Source organism: Ranitomeya imitator, chromosome 4 (assembly GCF_032444005.1).
Source record: "Ranitomeya imitator isolate aRanImi1 chromosome 4, aRanImi1.pri, whole genome shotgun sequence".
Classification (NCBI taxonomy): domain Eukaryota; kingdom Metazoa; phylum Chordata; class Amphibia; order Anura; family Dendrobatidae; genus Ranitomeya; species Ranitomeya imitator.
In genome coordinates, this window is record NC_091285.1 from 185,978,415 (window position 1) to 186,005,441 (window position 27,027).

The following is a 27,027-nucleotide window of genomic DNA, read 5'->3' on the forward strand; positions in this document are numbered from 1 at the left end:
TCCGTAATAATGCTTTGTGAAGGGGTCAAAGTGTCTCTTTGGAGTGCAGAAGGTTTCTTTTTTGGGTTTCATTTTTTCTCCCTCATCTATAGAAATGGATCCGGTTAAGGTTCAGGCCATTCATGATTGGATTCAGCCCACATCTGTGAAGAGCCTTCAGAAATTCTTGGGCTTTGCTAATTTTTATCGTCGTTTCATTGCCAACTTCTCCAGTGTGGTTAAACCTCTAACCGATTTGACCAAGAAAGGCGCTGATGTGACGAATTGGTCCTCCGCGGCTGTTTCTGCCTTTCAGGAGCTTAAACGCCGATTTACTTCTGCCCCTGTGTTGCGTCAGCCAGATATTTCTCTTCCATTTCAGTTTGAGGTTGACGCGTCTGACATTGGGGCAGTGGCCGTTTGGTCTCAGAGGCATTCTGATGGTTCCTTGATGAAACCGTGTGCCTTCTTTTCTCTGAAGTTTTCGCCTGTGGAACACAATTATGATGTCGGCAATCGGGAGTTGTTGGCTATGAAGTGGGCATTTGAGGAGTGGCGACATTGGCTTGAGGGGGCCAAGCACCGTATTGTGGTACTGACCGATCATAAGAATCTGATTTACCTCGAGTCTGCCAAACGGCTGAATCCTAGACAGGCTCGATGGTCCCTGTTTTTCTCCCGTTTTGATTTTGTGGTCTCGTACATTCCTGGTACTAAGAATGTTAAGGCGGATGCCCTCTCTAGGAGTTTTTTTTCCTGATTCCCCTGGGGTTCTTGAGCCGGTTGGCATTTTGAAGGAAGGGGTGATTCTTTCTGCCATCTCCCCTGATTTGCGATGGGTTCTTCAGGAATTTCAGGCTGATAAGCCTGACCACTGTCCTGTGGGGAAACTGTTTGTTCCTGATAGATGGACTACTAAAGTGATTTCTGAGGTTCATTGTTCTGTGTTGGCTGGCCATCCTGGGATTTTTGGTACCAGAGATTTGGTTAGTAGGTCCTTTTGGTGGCCTTCTTTGTCGCGGGATGTGTGTTCTTTTGTGCAGTCCTGTGGGATTTGTGCGCGGGCTAAGCCTTGCTGTTCCCGCGCTAGTTGGTTGCTTTTGCCATTACCGGTCCCCGAGAGGCCCTGGACACATTTCTATGGATTTTATTTCCGATCTTCCTGTTTCCCAAAGAATGTCGGTTATCTGGGTTGTCTGTGACCGATTTTCTAAGATGGTTCATTTGGTGCCTTTGCCTAAATTGCCTTCTTCTGATTTGGTTCCGTTGTTTTTTCAGCATGTGGTGCGTTTGCATGGTATTCCGGAGAATATTGTGTCCGACAGAGGTTCCCAGTTTGTTTCTAGGTTTTGGCGGGCCTTTTGTACCAAGCTGGGCATTGATTTGTCTTTTTCTTCTGCATTTCATCCTCCGACAAATGGCCAGACTGAGTGAACTAATCAGACCTTGGAGACCTATTTGAGATGCTTTGTGTCTGCTGATCAGGATGATTGGGTGGCTTTTTTGCCATTGGCCGAGTTTGCCCTTAATAATCGGGCCAGTTCGGCTACTTTGGTTTCGCCTTTTTTTTTGTAATTTTGGTTTTCATCCTCATTTTTCTTCTGGGCAGGTTGAACCTTCTGACCTTCCTGGTGTGGATTCTGTGGTCGACAGGTTGCAGCAGATTTGGGCTTATGTGGTGGACAATTTGGTGCTGTCTCAGGAGGAGGCTCAACGTTTTGCTAATCGTCGTTGGTGTGTTGGTTCCCGGCTTCGGATTGGGGATCTGGTTTGGTTATCTTCCCGTCATATTCCTGAAGGTTTCTTCCCCTAAGTTTAAGCCTCGATTTATTGGTCCTTATAGGATTTCTGAGATTATTAATCCGGTGTCCTTTAGCCTGGCGCTTCCGGCCTCGTTTGCTATTCATAATGTCTTCCATAAATCTTTGTTGCAGAAATATGTGGAGCCCGTTGTTCCCTCTGTTGATCCTCCGGCCCCTGTATTGGTCGATGGGGAGTTGGAATATGTTGTTGAGAAGATTTTGGATTCTCGTTTTTCAAGGTGGAAGCTTCAGTACCTTGTCAAGTGGAAGGGTTATGGCCAGGAGGATAATTCTTGGGTTTCTGCCTCTGATGTCCATGCCGTTGACTTGGTTCGTGCCTCTCATCGGGCTCATCCTGAAAGGGGGGGGCTCTGGTGAGGGTTCGGTGACCCCTCCTCAAGGGGGGGTACTGTTGTGAATTCAGCTTTTGGGCTCCCTCCGGTGGTTGTAGAGGGTAATGCAGTTGTGCCTGGATTGCAGGAGTGGACATGTGTATCTACTAATTGCAGGACTGACTGGGGTATATAGCTTTGCAGGATCCTTTAGTCAGTGCCAGTTGTCCATTGTTCTTGAAGGATTCACTTCCCTGCTGGTCTCTCCAGTTTGCTGTGTTTTTCTGCAAAGATAAGTCCTGGCTTTGTTTTTCCTGTCCACCTGCAGTGGACCTTATAGTTCTGTGCATTTTCATGTTTTTGTCTTGTCCAGCTTGGTCTGTGAAGGATTTTTTGCAGCCTAGCTATTTCTCTGGAGATGCAGATATACCCCCCATGTCTTTAGTCAGATGTGGTGATCCGTATTTTCTGCGGTGGATATTTTCTAGTGTTTTTATACTAACCGCATATTACTCTGTTCTATCCTTTCTTTTTAGCTAGTATGGCCTCCTATGCTAAAATCTGATTTCATATCTGCGTATGTTATTTCCCTCTCCTCTCACAGTCAATATTTGTGGGGGGCTATCTATCCTTTGGGGATTTTCTCTGAGGCAAGATAGGTTTCCTGTTTCTGTCTTTAGGGGTAGTTAGATCTTAGGCTGTGCTGAGGGGTCTAGGGAGTGTTAGGTACCCCCCACGGCTACTTTTAGTTGCGCTGCTTTGTTCAGGGTTTGCGGTCAGTACAGGGACCACCTTCTCCACAGTACGTCTCATGCTGCTCCAAGGCCACCAGATCATAACACCGAGCCAACCCAAATCAGTAGCGTAATTCACTTCAGAGGAAGCAACAGTTCGTTTATAGAGCAGGGAGAGGAAAGCTAGTAAATTATATATTTTACTCCATAAAAAGTTAGGCAGTGTTTTCAAAGTATTAAAAAGATGTTATAAAGAAGACAAAATCATGTTTATAATACAGATAATAAATAAAATAAGGATTAAAATGGAAAAACACATAGCATTCAGATCATTTCATATCATCATGGTTGGCCTGTGGGCTTTGTAGGATCCACACATCTAAATGCATGACCCATCTATATATCAGCTGCATCTCAAATACAAAGACTCTGCTCGAACGCTGTCTCACTAAGATATCCTTAGCTCAAAACCCAGGCACTCCCCCTGTGGTAACATCACTTAGAGGCTGACACCTCCCCTATACTTAGAATTTACATTTTGATTTCACCAAAGACATTCTTTGGGTTGGTAAGGGGAGGAAGCCATGAACTGCTCACACATTGGTATCAAGTTGCACAGAGTATTTGCCATAGGGTTTTGTTCGTTGTATGAGCGAATGCAGAGGAGGAGAAAGGGGGGTCACATCTGCACTGTGTGTCTGGAAGTCATATGGCATTTTTACATTATCATGACACCCTGGCTGTATGATCTCAGCCAGGTATGTGTGACTTTGAAACACTGTGGTGTTTCAGAAACAAACGTACTTTAATACTGAGGAGACTGAGTCACGCTGGAGACTAGTCAGACAGATGGGTCCCGGAGTCTTCTCTTCTCTTGCGGCCCTGGAATGACAGGTCTCTGCCTACATGTGTGCTTATAGATAGACATGTCAATCCAGGGCATCAGGTGGAGAAAAGCAGTCTGGAGCTAACTTTCCAGCTAGTCTTCATCATGGCTCGGTCCCCAGTGACTATTATAGCATTTTAGAGTCATACATACAGTACCTGGCTGAGATGATACAGTCAGTGTGTGATGCATGCTCCCTGTGGATCAGGCAGCATGTATCAGCTGTCTGGTTCACTTTAAATTTTCTTTGTTCAGTGGCATATACAGTACAGAGCAAAAGTTTGGACACACCTCATTTAAAGATTTTTCGGTATTTTCATGACTATGAAAATTGTAAATTCACACTGAAGGCATCAAAACTATGAATTGGCACATGTGGAATTACATACTTATACTTTGCATTTGCAAAAACCATCAAGCGCTACAAAGAAACTGGCTCACATGAGGACCGACCCAGGAAAGGAACACCAAGAGTCACCTCTACTTCTGAGGATAAGTTTATCCGAGTCACCAGCCTCAGAAATTGCAGGTTAACAGCAGCTCAGATTAGAGACCAAGTCAATGCCACGCAAAGTTCTAGCAGCAGACACATCTCTACAACAACTGTTAAGAGGAGACTTTGTGCAGCAGACCTTCATGGTAAAATAGCTGCTAGGAAACCACTGCTAAGGACAGGCAACAAGCAGAAGAGACTTGTTTGGTCTAAAGAACACAAGGAATGGACATTAGACCAGTGGAAATCTGTGCTTTGCTCTGATGAGTTCAAATTTGAGATCTTTGGTTCCAACCACCGTGTCTTTGTGTGACGCAGAAAAGGTGAACGGATGGACTCTACATGCCTGGTTTCCACCGTGAAGCATGGAGGAGGAGGTGTGATGGTGTGGGGGTGCGTTGCTGGTGACACTGTTGGGGATTTATTCAAAATTGAAGGCATACTGAAGCAGCATGGCTACCACAGCATCTTGCAGCGGCATGCTATTCCATCCGGTTTGCGTTTAGTTGGACCATCATTTATTTTTCATCAGGACAATGACCCCAAACACACCTCAAGGCTGTGTAAGGGCTATTTGACCAAGAAGGAGAGTGATGGGGTGCTACGCCAGATGACCTGGCCTCCACAGTCACCAGACCTGAACCCAATCGAGATGGTTTGGGGTGAGCTGGACCGCAGAGTGAAGGCAAAAGTGCCAACAAGTGCTAAGCATCTCTGGGAACTCCTTCAATATTGTTGTAAGACCATTTCAGGTGACTACCTCTTGAAGCTCATCAAGAGAATGCCATGAGTGTGCAAAGCAATCATCAAAGCAAAAGGTGGCTACTTTGCAGAACCTAGAATATATGACATATTTTCTGTTGTTTCACACTTTTTTGTTAAGTATATAATTCCACACGTGTTAATTCATAGTTTTGATGCCTTCAGTGTGAATTTACAATTTTCATAGTCATGAAGATAGAGAAAAATCTTGAAATGAGAAGGTGTGTCCAACCCTTTGCTCTGTACTGTATGTTTTCAGCTATGAACTTGGCCTTGTTGTCTTTTTCCTTCTTTTGTGAAACTGTGCCCTTGTCCATATTATGACTCTCGGTAGAGATGGGCAAACTTAAATTGTAAAGTTCAGGTTCTGTATCGGATACCTAGTGTCCTGCAGCCCTCAGTTGTCAGTTTTATCTTGGCTGGTTATCAAAATATATATATTGTGGCACCCCTAGGGGTATTTGCCACAAAAATAGTTACTGACAGTAAATACAAATACTAAAATAGCAAGACTGCACTACCACCTCCGGCCAGAAGGGGGAGCTCCAGAGACTCCCCTTGATCCATTCTGGTCTGAGAGAAGAAATGGCAGTTGGGCCAAGGAGCTGAAAGTGAGAGGTCATACAGTTGAATCTCTAACAGCCCTGTGACTGTTACCAGGCCTAAATCACCGGCCTGAGGAGAAGAGGGATAGAGAAAAAGGACATTGTGAGAACCGGGTAGCATTAATCACTACCCAGAACAGGCGCAAAGACGGATACCGGATCCGTGGCTGTATTCATTATATATAATACAGCAACCGGAAAAACGTGAGGTGATCTCAGCTTCACTAGGGCCGGACGCAGCAACAGACACAGAGTTCAGCGGTACTCCTGGAGGGGGTAAGCCGATAAAAGGACTCGGGTTGCCCGTCGAACCAGGACCCGGAGGGGACAGATTGGGCCGGCAGCCAGTTCACATACAGCAGCAGGGCCACACAGAAACTGCGTACAATAAGAGGCAAAGACCCCGGCAGGGTCAAAGTAACTCAGAGTTCCCATACAGACTCCGGTGACAGGACTGGTTGTAAATCCTTTTATGTTAAAGTAAACTGGTTAAACGTTTCAGTGCCTCAGTCTTTCATTTGGACAATAGCCATCTATCCAGGATCGGGATCGTCACCGCTGGGAGAACCTGCTGCTGATCAAGTAAGTGCCTGTCCCCTCACGATACCCCTTACACTGTGCATTGCCTGAGGCCACAGCACCGGGTCAAGCCACCCGTGACATCCCCCTCAAGAGACAGACTCCATTGGTCCGGTGCTGGGTATCCCGGTCTCCTGGGCGTCACAATTGGCGTCACGAACAGGATCCAGCCAGCCCGTATACCGGGTATTGTGTGCCATGATTGGAGTCCAAAATTGTGAAAACTTGGATGAAAAAATCTTGAAAATTGACTTTATTAAAGAAAATTCCATTTCCCATTGAAAACTATTGAAAGTTTCCCCATTGGTTATAATGGAGTAAAGATGGCTGCCATCCCCTGAGGTAATCACCTCATTACCGTTAGGCACGAGACTGTTAATTGAGCTACGCCATCACCTGAGCCCCAGTCTAACTGAAAAACTTCAGAATCCGCCATTACAGAGCGCGCGGCGGGTGGGAGCAGCAGGGGGCGTGTCATTGTGGGCGGCACCAAGCTGAGCGCTCTGACGTCAGAGCAAGGGGAAAATCGATCCTGCTGCACAGCGGAACGAATCTACACTATCCCGACGGAAGCGGAGGACCGGAAGGGTCCGGATTAACTAAGGGGGCACAGTATGTCGCAGCACGGAGACGCCGCAGCACCCGGCGACGCTAATGCAGCTGAAAGACAGAGTGTCGATAGAGAGTCCGGTAGCGCAGTGGTGCAAGGAGTGGCGCCCATCATGCCGGTGCTGATGCCATATACCCCGGGTGGTCCATGGCTTCCAATGTATGAAGGTGAGCCTAATACCCTTAACGATTTCAGAGAAAAGATGCTGGCCCATTTTGACATGTTCCCCGTGGGTGAAGTTCAGCGTGTTAGTCTCCTGATGATGCAGTTACAGTGGGGCAAAAAAGTATTTAGTCAGTCAGCAATACTGCAAGTTCCACCACTTAAAAAGATGAGAGGCGTCTGTAATTTACATCATAGGTAGACCTCAACTATGGGAGACAAACTGAGAAAAAAAAATCCAGAAAATCACATTGTCTGTTTTTTTAACAATTTATTTGCATATTATGGTGGAAAATAAGTATTTGGTCAGAAACAAAATTTCATCTCAATACTTTGTAATATATCCTTTGTTGGCAATGACAGAGGTCAAACGATTTCTGTAAGTCTTCACAAGGTTGCCACACACTGTTGTTGGTATGTTGGCCCATTCCTCCATGCAGATCTCCTCTAGAGCAGTGATGTTTTTGGCTTTTCGCTTGGCAACACAGACTTTCAACTCCCTCCAAAGTTTTTCTATAGGGTTGAGATCTGGAGACTGGCTAGGCCACTCCAGGACCTTGAAATGCTTCTTACGAAGCCACTCCTTCGTTGCCCTGGCGGTGTGCTTTGGATCATTGTTATGTTGAAAGACCCAGCCACGTTTCATCTTCAATGCCCTTGCTGATGGAAGGAGGTTTGCACTCAAAATCTCACGATACATGGCCCCATTCATTCTTTCATGTACCCGGATCAGTCGTCCTGGCCCCTTTGCAGAGAAACAGCCCCAAAGCATGATGTTTCCACCACCATGCTTTACAGTAGGTATGGTGTTTGATGGATGCAACTCAGTATTCTTTTACCTCCAAACACAACAAGTTGTGTTTTCTACCAAACAGTTCCAGTTTGGTTTCATCAGACCATAGGACATTCTCCCAAAACTCCTCTGGATCATCCAAATGCTCTCTAGCAAACTTCAGACGGGCCCGGACATGTACTGGCTTAAGCAGTGGGACACGTCTGGCACTGCAGGATCTGAGTCCATGGTGGCGTAGTGTGTTACTTATGGTAGGCCTTGTTACATTGGTCCCAGCTCTCTGCAGTTCATTCACTAGGTCCCCCCGCGTGGTTCTGGGATTTTTGCTCACCGTTCTTGTGATCATTCTGACCCCACGGGGTGGGATTTTGCGTGGAGCCCCAGATCGAGGGAGATTATCAGTGGTCTTGTATGTCTTCCATTTTCTAATTATTGCTCCCACTGTTGATTTCTTCTCTCCAAGCTGGTTGGCTATTGCAGATTCAGTCTTCCCAGCCTGGTGCAGGGCTACAATTTTGTTTCTGGTGTCCTTTGACAGCTCTTTGGTCTTCACCATAGTGGAGTTTGGAGTCAGACTGTTTGAGGGTGTGCACAGGTGTCTTTTTATACTGATAACAAGTTTAAACAGGTGCCATTACTACAGGTAATGAGTGGAGGAAAGAGGAGACTCTTAAAGAAGAAGTTACAGGTCTGTGAGAGCCAGAAATCTTGATTGTTTGTTTGTTTCTGACCAAATACTTATTTTCCACCATAATATGCAAATAAAATGTTAAAACAACAGACAATGTGATTTTCTGGAATTTTTTTTCTCAGTTTGTCTCCCATAGTTGAGGTCTACCTATGATGTAAATTACAGACGCCTCTCATCTTTTTAAGTGGTGGAACTTGCACTATTGCTGACTGACTAAATACTTTTTTGCCCCACTGTAAGTGGCCATGCTAAGCGAGAAGTCACAGCATGGGCAGCTGATCTAAAAGGCACTGTTGAACGCATATTTGCTGGATTAAAAGCTACATTTGAAACCACTGCCAGCAGCAAAGCTAAAGTACTATTCTTTAATTGCAAACAAAAAGTTGATGAGGGCGTGAGAGACTTTGCCTTAAACCTGCAGGAAGCCCTTAAATCACTTACACTGTCTGAACCCATTTTTAACACCGGAGCGGATAAATTGCTAAGAGATCAATTTATTGAGGGACTCTACACCCCTTCTCACCGGGGGCATGTGAGCATGCTTGTTTTTAAGAACCCTGAATTGACATTTGCCCAATTAAAGGAGAGCGTTATACATCTCCAGCTGGCAGAAGCACCTCGGGATCAGGAGCCTGCGCAACTCATGGCAGAGGCTCCTCAACAACATGGAGTACCAGTGACATCAGCTATGTCCGGGGCCATTGCTAAGCCCCTGGGGCCCAGTACTAATGAGGCTTTTCAACAAAAGCTTGACTCTTTAACTGATGTTGTTGCTTCAATGGCTAAAACCATGCAGGAGATGAGAGGACCCAAGATGGAGTTGGCAAACCATAGAGAAGATGTTCCATGGATGAGACCCAGGAGATACCCGACATGGAGAGGACGACCCCGCGACCGCTACCAACCGGATGGACAGCCCATTTGCCGCCGTTGCCAGCAGCCAGCATACTTTGCACGAGATTGTGATTTAAATGGGAATCCCCTGGGAATGCGGGCCGCTTCGCAGGAATGAACTTTCAAGGCCCAACACCCTGGCACGACAGGTACATCGGAGGACGACCCATTATCCCTATCGTGCTGGACGGAATTCCTCTCAACGCTTTGCTGGACACAGGTTCCCAGATTTCATCTATACCGTATATCCTTTATAAGAGGTACTGGGCTGATGCAGATATTGATAAAGGGCCCTCTGATGTTGAACTAGATATATGGGCCAGTAATGGTAAGTTGGTACCGAAACTAGGATTCAGGGAGATGACCATAAAGATTGGTAAAGTAGAATTGAAGAAACAGGGTATAATTGTTGTTGATGTTGACCGGCGGAACTGTGAACCAACTGTATTGATAGGAATGAATGTGTTAGAGAACTGCTTTTCCGAAGTCATTTCTGTCTTACAGCAAATTGCTGAAACTGCCCAATCCTGCCAGCAGAGAGTTCTCCGGAGGGAAATAAAAGTATTGATGTTAAGGCAACAGGTAGAAGTTGCAGGTGGAGAAATCGGCAGTGTGAGGGTAAGTGATCCAACGTCTATTGTAATCCCACCAAAAACAGAAATGCTGGTATGGTGTAGAGCAGCCATTGGTACTAAGGGACGAGATTATCAAGCCTTAATAGAACCAGTGTACACCGACAGCAGGCCCACTATACTCACAGCACGAGGGATAGTCGAGGTACACCGGGGACGAGTGCCGGTACGACTTTTGAACTGTGGAGAGGAAGAGGTCACTTTGCCAAGGTATGCTACAATGGCAAAGCTATATACTGTTGACAACAATGCCATCACAACCATTGAGCCCTTAGAACCAACCTGTCAGGTGGAAGGCAATGGCTCAGATGGAGAAATGGAGGATTGGTGCCAACAGCTACACGTGGGCATAAATTCAACACCTACCCATCAAAAACAAGGGGTGTATAGGCTAGTGATGGAATATGAACAAGTCTTCAGTAAACACCCATTGGACTTCGGACGGATAGAAGGGGTAGAACACACAATCCCCACCGGTGACCATCCCCCAATAAAAGAAAGATATAGACCCATACCGCCCGCTCACTATCAATGTGCAAAAGATATGCTGAGGGAGATGAAACAGGCCAGGGTAATAAGAGACAGCTGTAGCCCCTGGGCGGCCCCTCTAGTGATTGTCAAAAAAAAAGACGGAACCATGAGAATGTGCATAGACTACCGGCAGATTAATAACATCACCCATAAAGACGCCTACCCCTTGCCTAGGATAGAAGAGTCCTTGACTGCTTTGAAATCTGCTAATTATTTTTCCACCTTAGACTTAACAAGCGGGTATTGGCAAGTCCCTGTGGCTGAGAGAGATAAGGAAAAGACGGCATTCACCACACCAGTGGGTCTAAGTGAATTTAATTGCATGCCGTTCGGACTCTGCAATGCATCCGGTACCTTCCAGCGGCTGATGGAATGCTGCCTCGGACACAAGAACTTCGAGACCGTCCTCCTGTACCTAGATGATGTGATCGTCTACTCAAGGACTTACGAACAACACTTAAAAGACTTGGCAGAAGTGTTCGAAGCCTTATCCAGGTATGGCATGAAAATCAAGCCATCCAAATGTCACCTTCTCAAGCCAAAGGTACAGTACCTGGGACACATCGTGAGTTCGGAGGGAGTAGCACCGGATCCCGAGAAAATAACCGCCATAAGGGATTGGCCGAGACCTACCAGCGCAAAAGAAGTGGGGCAATTCCTGGGATTGGTGGGTTACTATCGCAGATTTATAAAAGGATTTACCAAGTTGGCAGCACCCTTGCAAGACGCCTTGGTAGGGCAGACGAAGAAACCTTCAAACCGAAACCCTCATTTCCAGTGGAACGACGAAAGGGAAGACTCCTTTGAACAACTAAAGAAGGCACTAACCGGAGAAGAGGTTCTGGCATACCCAGATTACCATCAACCTTTCATCCTCTACACCGATGCCAGTAATGTGGGACTAGGAGCGGTGCTGTCACAAAAGCAAGAAGGTTGGGAGAAAGTCATCGCCTTTGCAAGTAGAAAGCTCCGGCCTACTGAAAGAAATCCAGAAAATTATAGCTCCTTCAAATTGGAACTACTGGCAGTAGTTTGGGCTGTGACTGAACGTTTCAAACACTATCTGGCCGCTGCAGAATTTATTGTCTATACTGACAACAATCCGTTGACCCACCTGGACACAGCCAAATTAGGTGCGTTAGAACAGCGATGGATAGCCCGGTTATCTAATTACAACTTCAAGATCAAGTATCGAGCAGGTCGCAAGAATGGAAATGCCGATGCCCTATCCCGGATGCCACACTTGAGAGATGTAGAAGAAGAAACGGGGGAGCTTGAAGAAATTGAACTACCAGCCTTCCATCATCCCAAGGCAAAACATCATCAGTCAAGTACCTATCAGAAACAACAAGAGGTGAATTTTAATCCGTTAACACACCATAGATGGGCTGACACCCAAGACAGCAATCCGGCTGTGAAGTTGGTGAAGGAAATGTTAACTGAGCAAAGTGCATATCCCGATGAGGATGCCCCAGAAGAGACGCATCAACTCTGGAAAGAGAGAGGCAAAATGTTCCTGTATCAAGGGAAGCTCTGTAGAAGGTACACCAATCCGAAAACACATGAATTGGTTTGGCAGATTATCGTGCCTAAACAAGATGTCAAGATGGTCCTCGAAGCTTACCATAATGGTGCTGGTCACTTTGGTTGGAAAAAGTTAGAAGTACTTCTAAGAGAAAGATTTTATTGGGTCGGGATGAGAAAATCAATCGAACAGTGGTGCAGAAATTGTGGCCCGTGCAACCTCAGAAGAAACGATCAAAAGAACCAAAGAGCACCACTGCAGCCCATAATCACCAAACAACCACTTGAACTTGTAGCCATAGACCACGTGAAGTTAATACCAAGCCGGTCCGGCTATGTCTATGCCTTGACCATCGTGGACCATTATTCACGCTTCTTGGTAGTAGTACCCGTAAAAGATCTGACAGCAAAAACAGCAGCCAAAGCGTTCCAAACGTACTTTTGTAGACCCCATGGATATCCGGAACAGGTTCTCACTGACCAAGGTACAGCCTTTGAATCAGAGATCTTCAGAGAATTCTGTAATATGTATGGTTGCAAAAAGATCCGGACGACGGCCTATCATCCACAAACAAACGGCTTATGCGAGAAGATGAACCATATTGTAATAGACCTACTAAAGACTTTACCTGAGACAGAAAGGAATCAATGGCCAGAGAAATTGCCTGACTTGGTGGATCTGTATAATCATGTCCCGGTGAGCTCCACCAACTGCACCCCAGCTTACCTTATGCGTGCAAGACCCGGCCAATTACCAATCGATCTAGAAACGGGAATTCTGAAACCAGACGCAGAAGTTCAAGACTCCAATTGGGATATCATACGGCAAAAGCAGTATCACCAAGTGCAAGAGAGTGTGGAAAGAAGCCTTCAGCAAACTAGAGAAAGACAAGAGCGAACTTTCAACCAGAATGCTCTAGCGACCCCATTAAGACCGGGTGACCAAGTGCTCAAGAGAAATCGTCGAACCAATAAACTGGACAATCAGTGGGAAGCCGTACCCTACACAGTTTTACCAACAAGAGTGGATAATCCTAAAATGTGTCTGATTAGCAAAAACGGAGGCTTAACATCTGTACTAGTGTCAAGAGACAATCTTAAATTATGTCCGGAAGCATTGAAGGAGCCAGACGTTGTCCAGCCAGAACCAGAAGTTATTCAACCCATACAGGTTCAACCAGTAAAGGAAAAAGAAGAGGAAGTGTATCACACCTGTATAGGAGACTTTCCCAAAACCCTACTAACATACCATAGTGCAGTAGTGGTTCCCATGGTGGCCTTTTACCCAACACCGAACCCAATACCAGAAGTCCCAAGACAGGAAGAGGCTGACCCCGTACTACAGGAGGTTCCAGGCCAGGAAGAACAGATTCCTGGTCAGAGTAATCCCATTTACGGTGGACTTGCCAACTCCATAGTCGTGGAATTATCTTTAGCAGAGCGGGCAGATACTACATCCGCAGTAGAGAGTAGTACACCACATGAAGAGACACCACTATTATGTAGATCACAGCGTAGTACCCAGGGTCAATTACCGGCCAGGTATGCAGATTACCAACTATAAAGCTCATAATGTGAATTGTATATATGTTATGCCGTATATAGTTAAACAGAAAATGTAGTATAGTCATTGCTATCAGTCTGCAACGTTTAAGCCCAGTGCCTACAGAGACTTGTCTGTATGAACTTCTTGCATATTCTTGAACTTTTTATCAGCCCGGAGGCACTAAATCAAAGCTCCGGAAAGACTGCTTTTTGAACTTTGCTTTTTGCTCTTTTTCAACTTTCTTTAGACTTTATATTGATAACTCTGTTGGAAAAATGGAACTGAATTCCTGGACACTAAGTACAGTGCCTTTCCTAATACCTTCAAGGATAGAACTGTATTAATGGACGCTATTTGAAGTGACTTTTTACAGAACTCTATTTTTGTTTTCTTGAGTGGTTTTTGTAACTTTTCATTTTTAAGACTCTGTACATATTAATTGTTATTTCAAAATGTTATTGTCCCACAGTCCCGGAGTACTGTTCTTAACTAAGGGGGAATGTGGCACCCCTAGGGGTATTTGCCACAAAAATAGTTACTGACAGTAAATACAAATACTAAAATAGCAAGACTGCACTACCACCTCCGGCCAGAAGGGGGAGCTCCAGAGACTCCCCTTGATCCATTCTGGTCTGAGAGAAGAAATGGCAGTTGGGCCAAGGAGCTGAAAGTGAGAGGTCATACAGTTGAATCTCTAACAGCCCTGTGACTGTTACCAGGCCTAAATCACCGGCCTGAGGAGAAGAGGGATAGAGAAAAAGGACATTGTGAGAACCGGGTAGCATTAATCACTACCCAGAACAGGCGCAAAGACGGATACCGGATCCGTGGCTGTATTCATTATATATAATACAGCAACCGGAAAAACGTGAGGTGATCTCAGCTTCACTAGGGCCGGACGCAGCAACAGACACAGAGTTCAGCGGTACTCCTGGAGGGGGTAAGCCGATAAAAGGACTCGGGTTGCCCGTCGAACCAGGACCCGGAGGGGACAGATTGGGCCGGCAGCCAGTTCACATACAGCAGCAGGGCCACACAGAAACTGCGTACAATAAGAGGCAAAGACCCCGGCAGGGTCAAAGTAACTCAGAGTTCCCATACAGACTCCGGTGACAGGACTGGTTGTAAATCCTTTTATGTTAAAGTAAACTGGCTAAACGTTTCAGTGCCTCAGTCTTTCATTTGGACAATAGCCATCTATCCAGGATCGGGATCGTCACCGCTGGGAGAACCTGCTGCTGATCAAGTAAGTGCCTGTCCCCTCACGATACCCCTTACACTGTGCATTGCCTGAGGCCACAGCACCGGGTCAAGCCACCCGTGACATCCCCCTCAAGAGACAGACTCCATTGGTCCGGTGCTAGGTATCCCGGTCTCCTGGGCGTCACAATATAATTTAAAAAAAACAGCATAGTGTCCCCTCCATTTTTTGATAAGAAGCCAAGTTAAAGCAGACAGCTGGAGGTTGGTATTCAATAGCTGAGAAAGGTCCGAGGATATTGGCCCTCCCCAGCTTAATAGTAGCAGCCTGCATCCATCCCAGAAATAGGATAATGGTTTTGGGCTTGATGTCAGCTATTTTATGTCTGCTGACATCAAGCCCAGGGGTTAGAAAGGGAGAGGTGTCCATCAGACACCCCCATTACTCACCCCATAGTGAATATTAACACAGACTCACACCGAAAAAGTCCTTTAATTGAACAAAAACTCCCTGGTAAATTCCCTCTATTACTCATTTTATTAACGTAAAAATCAAAAAGTCACTGTGCACAAGGCTGTATTATGTCATTGTGCACAAAGCTTTATTATGGGTACTCTGCAACAGGATGTATTAGGTCACTGTGCACCAGGTTGTATTAGGTCACTGTGCACAAGGCTGTATTGCATTTACTCTGTAACAAGCTGTATTAGGTCACTCTGCACCAGGCTGTATTAGGTCACTGTGTGCCAGGCTGTGTTTGTGTATTCTCTTCCTAAGGCTGTATGAGGTCACTCTGCACCAGGTTGCATTAGGTCACTGTGCACAAGTCTGTATTACATATGCTGTGCACCAGGCTGTGTTAGGTCACCTTGCACCAGGCTGTATTATGTCACTGTGCATCAAGCTTTATTAGATCTCTGTGCACAAGTCTGTTTTTGGGTACACAGTGACCTAACACAGTGCAGAGTATCCTAATACAGCCTGGTGCAAAGTGACCAGGCTGTATCAGGCTATATTAGGTCACTATGTGAACTGTGAACCAGCTTGCATTTGGTCACTTTGCAGCTGGTTGTGTTAGGTCACTATGCACCAGTCTGTTTTGGAGTACTCTGCACCAGGCTGTATTAGATCACTGTGCACCAGGTTTTATTATGTCACTGTGCACTAGGCTGCATTAAGCCACTGTGCACAAGGCTAAATAATGAATAATTTACACTAGGCTCTCAAGAGACGACACCAGAGAGACCATGCAAAGTCCCCGCTGTTGCCCCATCATTAAACCACCTGTGCTGTTACACAAGGCTGTATTACTTGTGCTGCGCACCAGGCTGTACTGGGTCACTGTGCGCCAGGCTATTTTGGGGTACTCTGCACAAGGCTGTATTAGGTCACTGTGAACCAGACTGCATTAGGTCACTTTGAAGAAGGCGGTATTAGGTAAACTTTGCACCAAGCTTTATTTGGGTTGTAACTGAACTACCCATGCTGTTATCTTTTTGTCACCAACAGCCCTCCACTGCCCCCTATCGTCCGGACAATTACGTAATTTTTCAACAGAGAAGGTTGTTGTTGTTTCCACTAAGGCCAGTTATTGGGAAACTAACAGTGAGCATATAGTAACATAGTTAGCAAGGCTGAAAAAAGACGTTTGTCCATCCAGGTCAGCCTATGTTCTGTCAGAAAATCCTCAGATCTACGTCCTTCTAAAGAACCTAATAACTGTTAGATACAATATTGTTACACTCCAGGAAGACATGCAGGCCTCTCTTGAATCCCTCGACTGAACACCACCTCCTCAGGCAAGGAATTCCAGATTCTCACTGCCCTAACAGTAAAGAATCCTCTTCTATGTTGGAGGAAAAACCTTCTCTCCTCCAGTTGCAGAGAATGCCCCCTTGTGACTGTCACCTTCCTTGTGTAAACAGATCCTCAGCGAGATATTTGTATTGTCCCCTTATATACTTATACATGGTTATTAGATTGTCCCTCAGTCGTCTTTTTTCTAGACTAAATAATCCTAATTTCGCTAATCTCTCTGGGTATTGTAGTTCCCCCATCCCCTTTATTCAGTTTGTTGCCCTCCTTTTTACTCGTTCTAGTTCAATTATATCCTTCCTGGGCACCGGTGCCCAAAACTGAAACTGTACACAGTACTCCATGTGCCGTTTAACCTGAGATTTGTACAGAGGCAGTATAATGCTCTCATCATGTGTATCCAGACCTCTCTTAATGCACCCCATGATCCTGTTTGCCCTGGCAGCCTCTGCCTGGCACTGGCTGCTCCAGGTGGGTTTATCATTAACTAGGATCCCCAAGTCCTTCTCCATGTCAGATTTACCCAGTGGTTTCCCATTCAGTGTGTAATGGTGATATTGATTCCTTCTTCTCATGTGTATGACCTTACATTTATCATTGTTAAACCAGATCTGCCACCTTTTGGCCTAAGTTTATAACTTATCCAGATCCATCTGTAGAGTATGTAACTGGTTTACATAGTTTTGTGTCATTTGCAAATATCAATATTTTTACTGTGTAAACCTTCTACCAGATCGTTAATAAATACGGTGAAGAGAATAGGTCCCAAAAACGACCCCTGCGGTACCCCACTAGTCAGTGACCCAGGTATATGGTATATACACCTCCGATTCCCACACATGGAATTCGTGTATATAACCCCGGTATGGTCACAACTTGCTCCATGATAACACAAGAACTACTCACTTGCACCACCAGTCATTTTTTCTCTACAAGCTGACTGGACACCTGATTTTTGGTTTGCTTATTGCTCCAGGGTGCGGTTTACAAAACAAAAGGAACAGAATGGTTAAATTTTATATTTAATCCAAAATGATAGGCAGTGTTTATAAAAAAAATATATAAAAGATTTTACAAAGGGGACAAAACAGTACAGCATATACAATTGCATGAAATGAAAATGGATTAACAAAGAACTTACTAGGTTGATCACAGAAATGATTTGGCTTAACAGAGAAGAGCATTTGGATAGGAAAACATCTGGTTAACAGGTATAATACATACACTGATATGTATCTCTCTACAGGAACACATAACTTTCTTTGAGTTACACCCCCTCCCCACCATGATTACTGTTGTGAATTCTGCTCTTGGGGTCCCTCCGGTGGTTGTAAGTGGCACTTTTGTGAGTTCTGCTCTTGGGCTCCCTCTTGTGGTGTCTAGTGGTATGGCTGCTCCTTGGAGTTAGCTGTCATCAGCTGCCTTCACTTATCGTCTCTTCTGCTCGGCTATTTAAGTCTGGCTCTATCTTCAGCCAGTGCCACTTGTAAATGGTTCCTGGTTGGATTCACTTCTCTTTGGAGTTCCCTGTTATCCTGACCAGTTCTGCTAAGCTAAGTTTTTGCTTGCCCTTTTTTGTCCATAGATTGTGGACTTATCCATTCTGTGCTTTCTGTGTTTGTCCAGCTTATCAGTGTGAATTGATTCTGTCTTGCTGGAAGCTCTGGGAGGCAGATTTGCCCTCCACACCTTTAGTCAGGTGTGGAGATTTTTTGTAAACTCTGCGTGGATTTTTGTAGTGTTTTATACTGTCTGCACAGTATTCCATCCTGTCCTATCTATTTAGTTAGACTGGCCTCCTGTGCTCATCCTGGTTTCATTCTGTGTATGTCTTTTCCCTCTCCACTCAGTCATTATTTGTGGGGGGCTAATCTATCCTTTGGGGATTTTCTCTGAGGCAAGATAGCTTTCCTGCTTCTATCTTTAGGGGTAGTAAGCTCTTAGGCTGTGACGAGATGCCTAGGGAGAGTTAGGAGCATTCCACGGCTACTTTTAGTGTTGTGTTGAGCTTAGGGACTGCGGTCAGTACAGTTATCACTTCCTTCAGAGCTCGTTCCATGTTGCTCCTAGACCACCGTATCATAACAGATTACCTCACATGGCACAGTTTGTGGGATGTTCTTAGCCCTTCAGGATTTGACAATCTGACGATCTCAGAAGGTGGAGATGGGTGGTGTTTAGTGATGAGTGAATACATTCGGCACTATTTGTTACTCGCACGAATAGTGACTATTCGGGCTATTTGTTATTAGGTGAGAAATTAGCTATTCGCCTTGGTATATTCGAGTGACCTGCCCAGCATGTTTAGTGCTTTATTTGCAGCCAATGAACATGCTGGGCTTGCTTGAAAATCACAGTAATGCCGTCGCCATCTTTGTTGGCTGGCCTTACAGCATCATAGGTGGATATTTGAGCCTAGCCAGCACCATCTTGAGTACATTGCATGCAGAAACAGCATAGTGTGAGCGTAGGGAGAGTGAAAGCAGCGTATAGGGAGAGTTTCTGAGTACAAAAGGCTCTTTTAACCATTTAATGACCAGAGGTATTTTTGGTTTTGCATTTTCATTTTTTGCTCCCCTTATTCCCAAAGCCATAACTCTTTTTATTTTTTGGTCAAAATGGCTATTTGAGGACTTGTTTTTGCAGGACAAGTTGCACTTTTGAAAAACACCATTAGTTTCACCATGTCGTGTACTTGAAAACGTGAACAAAATTCCAAGTACTGTGAAATTGCAAAAAAAGTGCAATCCCACAGTTGTTTTTTTACCATGTTAAATAAATGCTAAAACTGACCTGCCATTATGATTCTCTAGGTCATTATGAGTTCATAGATAGCAAGCATGTATAGGTTCTTTTATATATAAGTGATGAAAAAAAAAATCCAAAATTTGTTAAACGTCTCCATTTTTCGTGATCTCGGGTTGGATAAAGGCCTATTTTTTTTATGTGCCAAGCTGATGTTTTTTATGATACCATTTTGGTGCAGATACGATCTTTTGATAGCCCCTTATTGCATTTTAATACAAAGTTGCGGCGACCCAAAAAAGCAATTCTGGCGTTTTGAGTTTTTTTCTCATTACGCCATTTGGCGATCAGGTTAATTTGTTTATATTGATAGATCGGGCAATTGTGAACTCGGCAATACCAAGTATGTGAATGTTTGATTTTTTTTTCTATAGTTTTTTTTTTTAATGGGGCGAAAGGGGGGTGATTTGATCTTTTATATTTTTTTATTTATTTAATCTTTTTAAAGCATTTTTTTTACTTTTGGCATGCTTCAATATTCTCCATGGGAAACTAGAAGCAGCTCTGCTTACATACAGGCAATGATCAGATTACCTGTATTTAGCAGAATTGCTGACTTACAATCCAGCAGTGACAACCACAGAGGTCTGCTGGAGTTCTCTGGTTGTCATGGCAACCTATCGGTGACCCGCGATCACGTGACAGGATCACTGATGGGCGTAATTTCTGGCACGCTTGCCAAAAGCGCACGTTAAATGCCACTGTCAGAGTTTTTTGACAGCGGCATATAACTAGTTAACAGCCACGGGTGTTATGATTGGTTCACGATTCCACCCGCGGTCATTAGAGGCATATGTCAGCTGTTCAAAACAGCTGACATGTGCCAGAAAAGATGTGGGCTCAGCACTGGAGCCCACATCAAAGGGAGGTAGTCCGACATCGGCGTACTATTATGCCATCTGAGATACGCATACTTCACTATTTACCAGTAATTTTCATGACTGCGTATTCCAAGATGGGACTTCCGAGATACCAGGCCTCTCTTACCCCTTTAATCCTCATACCCCAGAACTATTAATACCCCTTAAAATAAAACACGTCTAGGGTTGAGCGAAACGGGTTGAACATTTTCAAAAGTCGCCGACTTTTGGCGAAGTCGAGTTTCATGAAACCCGATCCGACCCCTGTGCGTTGTCGGCCATGCGATACGCGACTTTCGCCCCAAAGTCGCGTTTCAATGACGCGAAAAGCGCCATTTCTCAGCCAATGAAGGTGAACGCAGAGTGTGGGCAGCGTGATGACATAGGTCCTGGTCCCCACCATCTTCGGTGTGCAGGGACAGTGGAAGCTACATTTATTTTTTTTCCTCAGCGCTGTAGCTTATTGGGCTGCCCTAGAAGGCTCCCTGATAGCTGCATTGCTGTGTGTACGCCGCTGTGCAAACCAACTGCTTTTTTCAAAGCACAAATCCTCTTGTTCCTTCCTTTCTGCACAGCTATCTTGTTTGTTTGTTCACACTTTTTATTTAATTTGTGCATCAGTCCACTCCTTATTGCTGCCTGCCATACCTGGCTGAGATTACTGCAGGGAGATAGTAATTGTAGGACAGTCCCTGTTTTTTTTTTTTTTGTGGGAGATTAAGATTGGCATTTCTGCTAGAGTGCCATCCCTGTGTGTGCCATCTCTCACTCAGTGGGCCATAGAAAGCCTATTTATTTTTTTGCTTGATTTGGGTTCTAAAATCTACCTGAAAAAATCACTACATCAATCAGTGGGAGAAAAATATTGGCCTCTGGGCTTGTTGGCCACTCCTGACTCCTGTGTCTGCCATCTGTCACTCAGTGGGGCATAGAAAGCATTTTTTTTTTATTTGGTTTCTAAATTGTCATTGAAAAAATCATTTTATTTTATTTTGTTTATAAAGTCTCCCTGAAAAAAAAAAAAAAAAAAATAGGTGGGAGATTAATATTGCCCTTTCTGCTTGTGTGCCAGTCTTGTCTCTCTCTCTCTCTCTCTCTCTCTCTCTCTCTCTCTCTCTCTCTCTCTCTCTCTCTCTCTCTCTCTCTCTCTCTCTCTCTCTCTCTCTCTCTCTCTCTCTCTCTCTCTCTATCTGTCACTGGGGCATAGAAAGCCTTTTTTTTTTTTTTTTATTTGGTTTCTAAATTATTCCTGGGAAAAAAAAAAAAAAAATTGGGAGATTTATATTGACATTTGTGCTTGAGTGACAGTCCTGCGTGTGTGGCATCTCTGTGATTTGGTGCCACAGAAAACAGAGTGTGTAACATTGTGCCTGATTATCATTGTGTTATCACCAACCTGTAAAGGGATATTGAAATCAAACAGAAGTTATAGCTCACCGTGTAAGTTGTTTGACAGCAACAAATAAAGTTACTTTGGTTAAGTTTATAAAACAATGAGGAAGTCTGGTGCAAGAGGTCGTGGCCGTAGGCGTTCATTGTCAGCTGGTAATGATGGTAGTGGTAGTGGAGCATCAGGTGGTCGTGGGAAAAAAAATATTCCACCTAAGTCTGGAGCTGTGGAGCCAGGTTCGTCGTCTGGCTACACAAGGCCTCGAACGCTCTCTTTTCTGGGAGTAGGAAAACCGCTTTTAAAGCCGGAGCAGCAACAGCAAGTTTTGGCTTACCTTGCAGACTCAGCCTCTAGCTCTTTTGCCTCCTCTTCTGAAACTGGTAAATGTAAAAGCAGCGCGTCGTTTGTGGATGTTCACGGTCAGGGACAGGTCGCTTCCTTGTCCTCTTCAGCAAAAACAACAACAAGAGAGAAGGATGGAGCAGGCGACACAACGGGTTACTCCATGGAGCTCTTTACACATACCGTCCCTGGCTTAGAAAGTGAAACAGTTAACAGGCCATGCCCATTACAAGTAGATTCTGACATGGAGTGCACTGATGCACAGCCACAGCCAGACTACTATGCTGGTCCTTTGACTCAGACCACAACATTGCCCTCTCAGGGTACTGATCCACAATCAGACCCTGATGAGACTGTTGCCTCATCACGAACGCTATACCACCGACCGACACGGTGACACAGACGAAGTTGCACACGAGGTAGAAGAGGAGGTAATAGATGACCCTGTTGTTGACCCCGATTGGCAGCCATTGGGGGAACAGGGTGCAGGCGGCAGTAGTTCTGAAGCGGAGGAGGAGGGGCCGCAGCAGGCATCAACATCGCAACAGGTTCCATCTGCCGGGCCCGTATCTGGCCCAAAACGCGTGGCAAAGCAAAAAACTGTTGGAGGACAGCGTGTCCATCCGGTTAAAGCTCAGTCTGCAATTCCTGAAAAGGGATCCGATGCTAGGAAGAGTGTAGTCTGGCATTTTTTTAAACAACATCCAATTGATCAGCGCAAAGTCATCTGTCAAAAATGTTCAACTACCTTAAGCAGAGGACAGAATCTGAAAAGTCTCAATACAAGTTGCATGCATAGACATTTAACCACCATGCATTTGCAAGCCTGGACTAACTACCAAACATCCCTTAAGGTTGTAGCACCCTCGGCCAATGCAGCTAGTCAGCAACGCAACATCCCTTCCGTCACTGTAAGGCCACCATTTTCCGCACCACCGGCAGTATCTGTGCAGGTTTCTTTGCCAGCCCAAAGCAGTCAGGGTCACGGAATCACCAGTTTTGTAGGAGGAAATACTGCATCTAGGGCACCGGCGGAAACAATACCGTCTCCAACAGTCTCTCAGTCTGCCATGGCCACCGGCACACCCGCTAGTTCCACGATCTCCAGGTCTCCAGTCCAGCTCACCCTACATGACACTCTGGTTAGAAAAAGGAAGTACTTATCCTCGCATCCGCGTACACAGGGTTTGAACGCCCACATAGCTAGACCAATCTCGTTAGAGATGATGCCCTACCGGTTAGTTGAAAGCGAAGCTTTCAAAGCCCTGATGGAGTACGCTGAACCACGCTACGAGCTACCCAGTCGACACTTTTTTTTCCAGAAAAGCCATCCCAGCCCTGCACCAGCATGTTAAACAGCGCATCGTCCATGCACTCAGGCAATCTGTGAGTACAAAGGTGCACCTGACTACAGATGCATGGACCAGTAGGCATGGCCAGGGACGTTACGTGTCCATCACGGCACACTGGGTGAATGTGGTGGATGCAGGGTCCACGGGACAGCAATTTCGGGATAGTTGTGCCTAGCCCACGGTCTAGGAAACAGTTGGCTGTAGGCGTTCGCACCCCCTCCTCCTCCTCCTCATCCTCCTGCAGAAGCGAGAGCTCTTCCACAGACCGCAGTCGCCAAACCACTCCATTGTCAGCTGTCATTGTTGCACACCAGTTGTCCCATTATGGGGCAGCTACTGGCAAGCGTCAGCAGGCTGTATTGGCTATGAAGTGTTTAGGCGACAACAGACACACCGCGGAAGTTCTGTCCGAGTTCTTGCAGGAAGAAACGCAGTCGTGGCTGGGCACAGTAGATCTTGAGGCAGGCAAGGTAGTGAGTGATAACGGAAGGAATTTCATGGCTGCCATCTCCCTTTCCCAACTGAAACACATTCCTTGCCTGGCTCACACCTTAAACCTGGTGGTGCAGTGCTTATTGAAAACTTATCCTGGTTTCTCCGACCTGCTCCTCAAAGTGCGTGGACTTTGCTCACATATCCGCCGTTTGCCTGTACACTCCAGCCGTATGCAGACCTATCAGCGGTCTTTGAACCTTCCCCAGCATCGCCTAATCATAGACGTTGCAACAAGGTGGAACTCAACACTGCACATGCTTCAGAGACTGTGCGAACAGAGGCGGGCTGTTATGTTTTTGTGGGAGGATACACATACACGGGCAGGCAGTAGGATGGCAGACATGGAGTTGTCGGGTGTGCAGTGGTCGAAGATACAAGACATGTCAAGTCCTTCAGTGTTTTGAGGAATGCACACGGCTGGTTAGTGCAGACAACGCCATAATAAGCATGAGCATCCCCCTAATGCGTCTGCTGATGCAAAGTTTGACGCACATAAAGGATCAGGCATCTGCACCAGAGGAAGAGGAAAGCCTTGATGACAGTCAGCCATTGTCTGGTCAGGGCAGTGTACAGGATGAGGTAGCGGGCGAAGAGGAGGTGGAGGACGAGGAGGATGATGGGGATGAGTATATTTTTAATGAGGAAGCTTTCCCGGGGGCACTGGAAATTGGTGGCGTGGCAAGGCCGGGTTCTGGATTTTTGAGGGACACAAGTGACGTAGATTTGCCTGCAACTGCACCTCAACCAAGCACAACCGCAGATTTGACAACTGGAACTTTGGCCCACATGGCGGATTATGCCTTGCGTATCCTCAAAAGGGACACACGCATTACTAAAATGATGAACGATGACGATTACTGGTTGGCCTGCCTCCTTGATCTTCGCTATAAAGGCAAATTGCAAAATATTATGCCACATGAGAACTTGGAACTAATATTAGCAACCAAATAATCAACTCTTGTTGACCGTTTGCTTCAGGCATTCCCAGCACACAGCGCCCGTGATCGTTCTCACACGAGCTCCAGGGGGCAGCAGACCAGGAGTGTTAGGGGTGCACACATCAGAAGTGGCGTTGGACAGAGGGGTTTTCTGACCAGGTTGTGGAGTGATTTTGCTATGACCGCAGACAGGACAGGTACTGCTGCATCAATTGAAAGTGACAGGAGACAACATTTGTCCAGTATGGTAACAAACTATTTTTCATCCCTTATCGATGTTCTCCCTCAACCGTCATTCCCATTTGATTACTGGGCATCAAAATTAGACACCTGGCCAGAATTGGCGGAATATGCATTGCAGGAGCTTGCTTGCCCGGCAGCTAGTGTCCTATCAGAAAGAGTATTCAGTGCTGCAGGTTCAATATTAACCGAAAAAAGGACTCGTCTGGCTACACAAAATGTTGATGGTCTAACATTCATTAAAATGAACCACAACTGGATTTCGAATTCTTTTGCCCCACCTTGCCCGAGCGACACCTAGCTTTCCTTAGAAAAGCTCTTGCCTGTGGACTACTGTGAATGACTTTTCAAATGTCTTTATTTGCAGCAGCTGATTGTCCAGCATACGACATGTTTACACCTCCCTAAATGGCCAAACTCCCCACACGGGGCCGTGGTATCGCGACTTGGCGCAAGCACCCATGAGAGTGCTGTTTGTCTGAAGAGGTGGGTGTGCCCGCCTTTGGTCGACAGCACTGCCACTGAGTCCCTCATAGTACACTAAACTGTCTCTGGTGGTGGTGGTGCGCACCCAACGTCAGACACACTGTTGTAACATGAGGGGCCCTGGGCCTCTACTGCCGTCCACAAGAGAGTTCACCCACCCCCAGGTCAAACATTGCTCTGCCACTTCCACAATTATCTCTCACACTTCCACCAATGTTTAGACTATGCGCTGACATCCTTCCATTCCTGCCACTGACAATACCATTGTGTTGACATGTATAATGGTACTTAACATAGTCAGGGGCAGTGTCCTCTATTTACCAAAGTAAAAACTTTGCGCCAAATTAGAAGGTCAGAAACAACGCAGAGGATCCCACCCCTGTACCTAAAGATTGCACCCTTTAGTGTTTTCGCTGGATTTTAATGTGAGACATTCACATTTATGTATTGTTTTGGACTACTAACTGGCAGACACTCATTACAATCATCCTCCGCTGACCAGGCCACTGCTGGCCGTGTTCACCTGGAACCAATTTAAAATTGCCTACAGCCATCTGATATTATGTTAGGCCTTCGATGCCTGTCTGCGGTCACTCCTTCCACTAGGCCTCCACTGACCACACCACTGCTGCCCGTGTACCCCTGGAACCAATTTAAAATTGCCTACAGCCAGCCCAATTTTTTTATGTTAGGCCTTCGAAGCCTGTCTGCGGTCCGTTCTTTCTACTACTACTACTACTACACTGACCAGGCCACTGATGCCCGTGTTCCCCTGGAACCAATTTAAAATTGCCTACAGCCATCTGTTATTATGTTAGGCCTTCGATGCCTGTCTGCGGTCACTCCTTCCACTAGGCCTCCACTGACCACACCACTGCTGCCCGTGTTCCCCTGGAACCAATTTAAAATTGCCTACAGCCATCTGTTATTATGTTAGGCCTTCGATGCCTGTCTGCGGTCACTCCTTCCACTAGGCCTCCACTGACCACACCACTGCTGCCCGTGTACCCCTGGAACCAATTTAAAATTGCCTACAGCCAGCCCAATTTTTTTATGTTAGGCCTTCGAAGCCTGTCTGCGGTCCGTTCTTTCTACTACTACTACACTGACCAGGCCACTGCTGCCCGTGTTCCCCTGGAACCAATTTAAAATTGCCTACAGCCATCTGTTATGTTAGGCCTTCGATGCCTGTTTGCGGTCACTCCTTCCACTAGGCCTCAACTGACCACACCACTGCTGCCCGTGTACCCCTGGAACCAATTTAAAATTGCCTACAGCCATCTGTTATTATGTTAGGCCTTCGATGCCTGTCTGCGGTCACTCCTTCCACTAGGCCTCCACTGACCACACCACTGCTGCCCGTGTACCCCTGGAACCAATTTAAAATTGCCTACAGCCAGCCCGGCCGGCACCGGGAGAATCTTTGGGGTCTCGGCTGCCGGGGGTAGCCGAGACCCCAAAGAGCACGATCGGGGTCGGTATTACCGACCCCTGTTTTGCGATCGCCGGTAATTAACTGTTTACCGGCGACCGCAAAAAAAAAAAAAA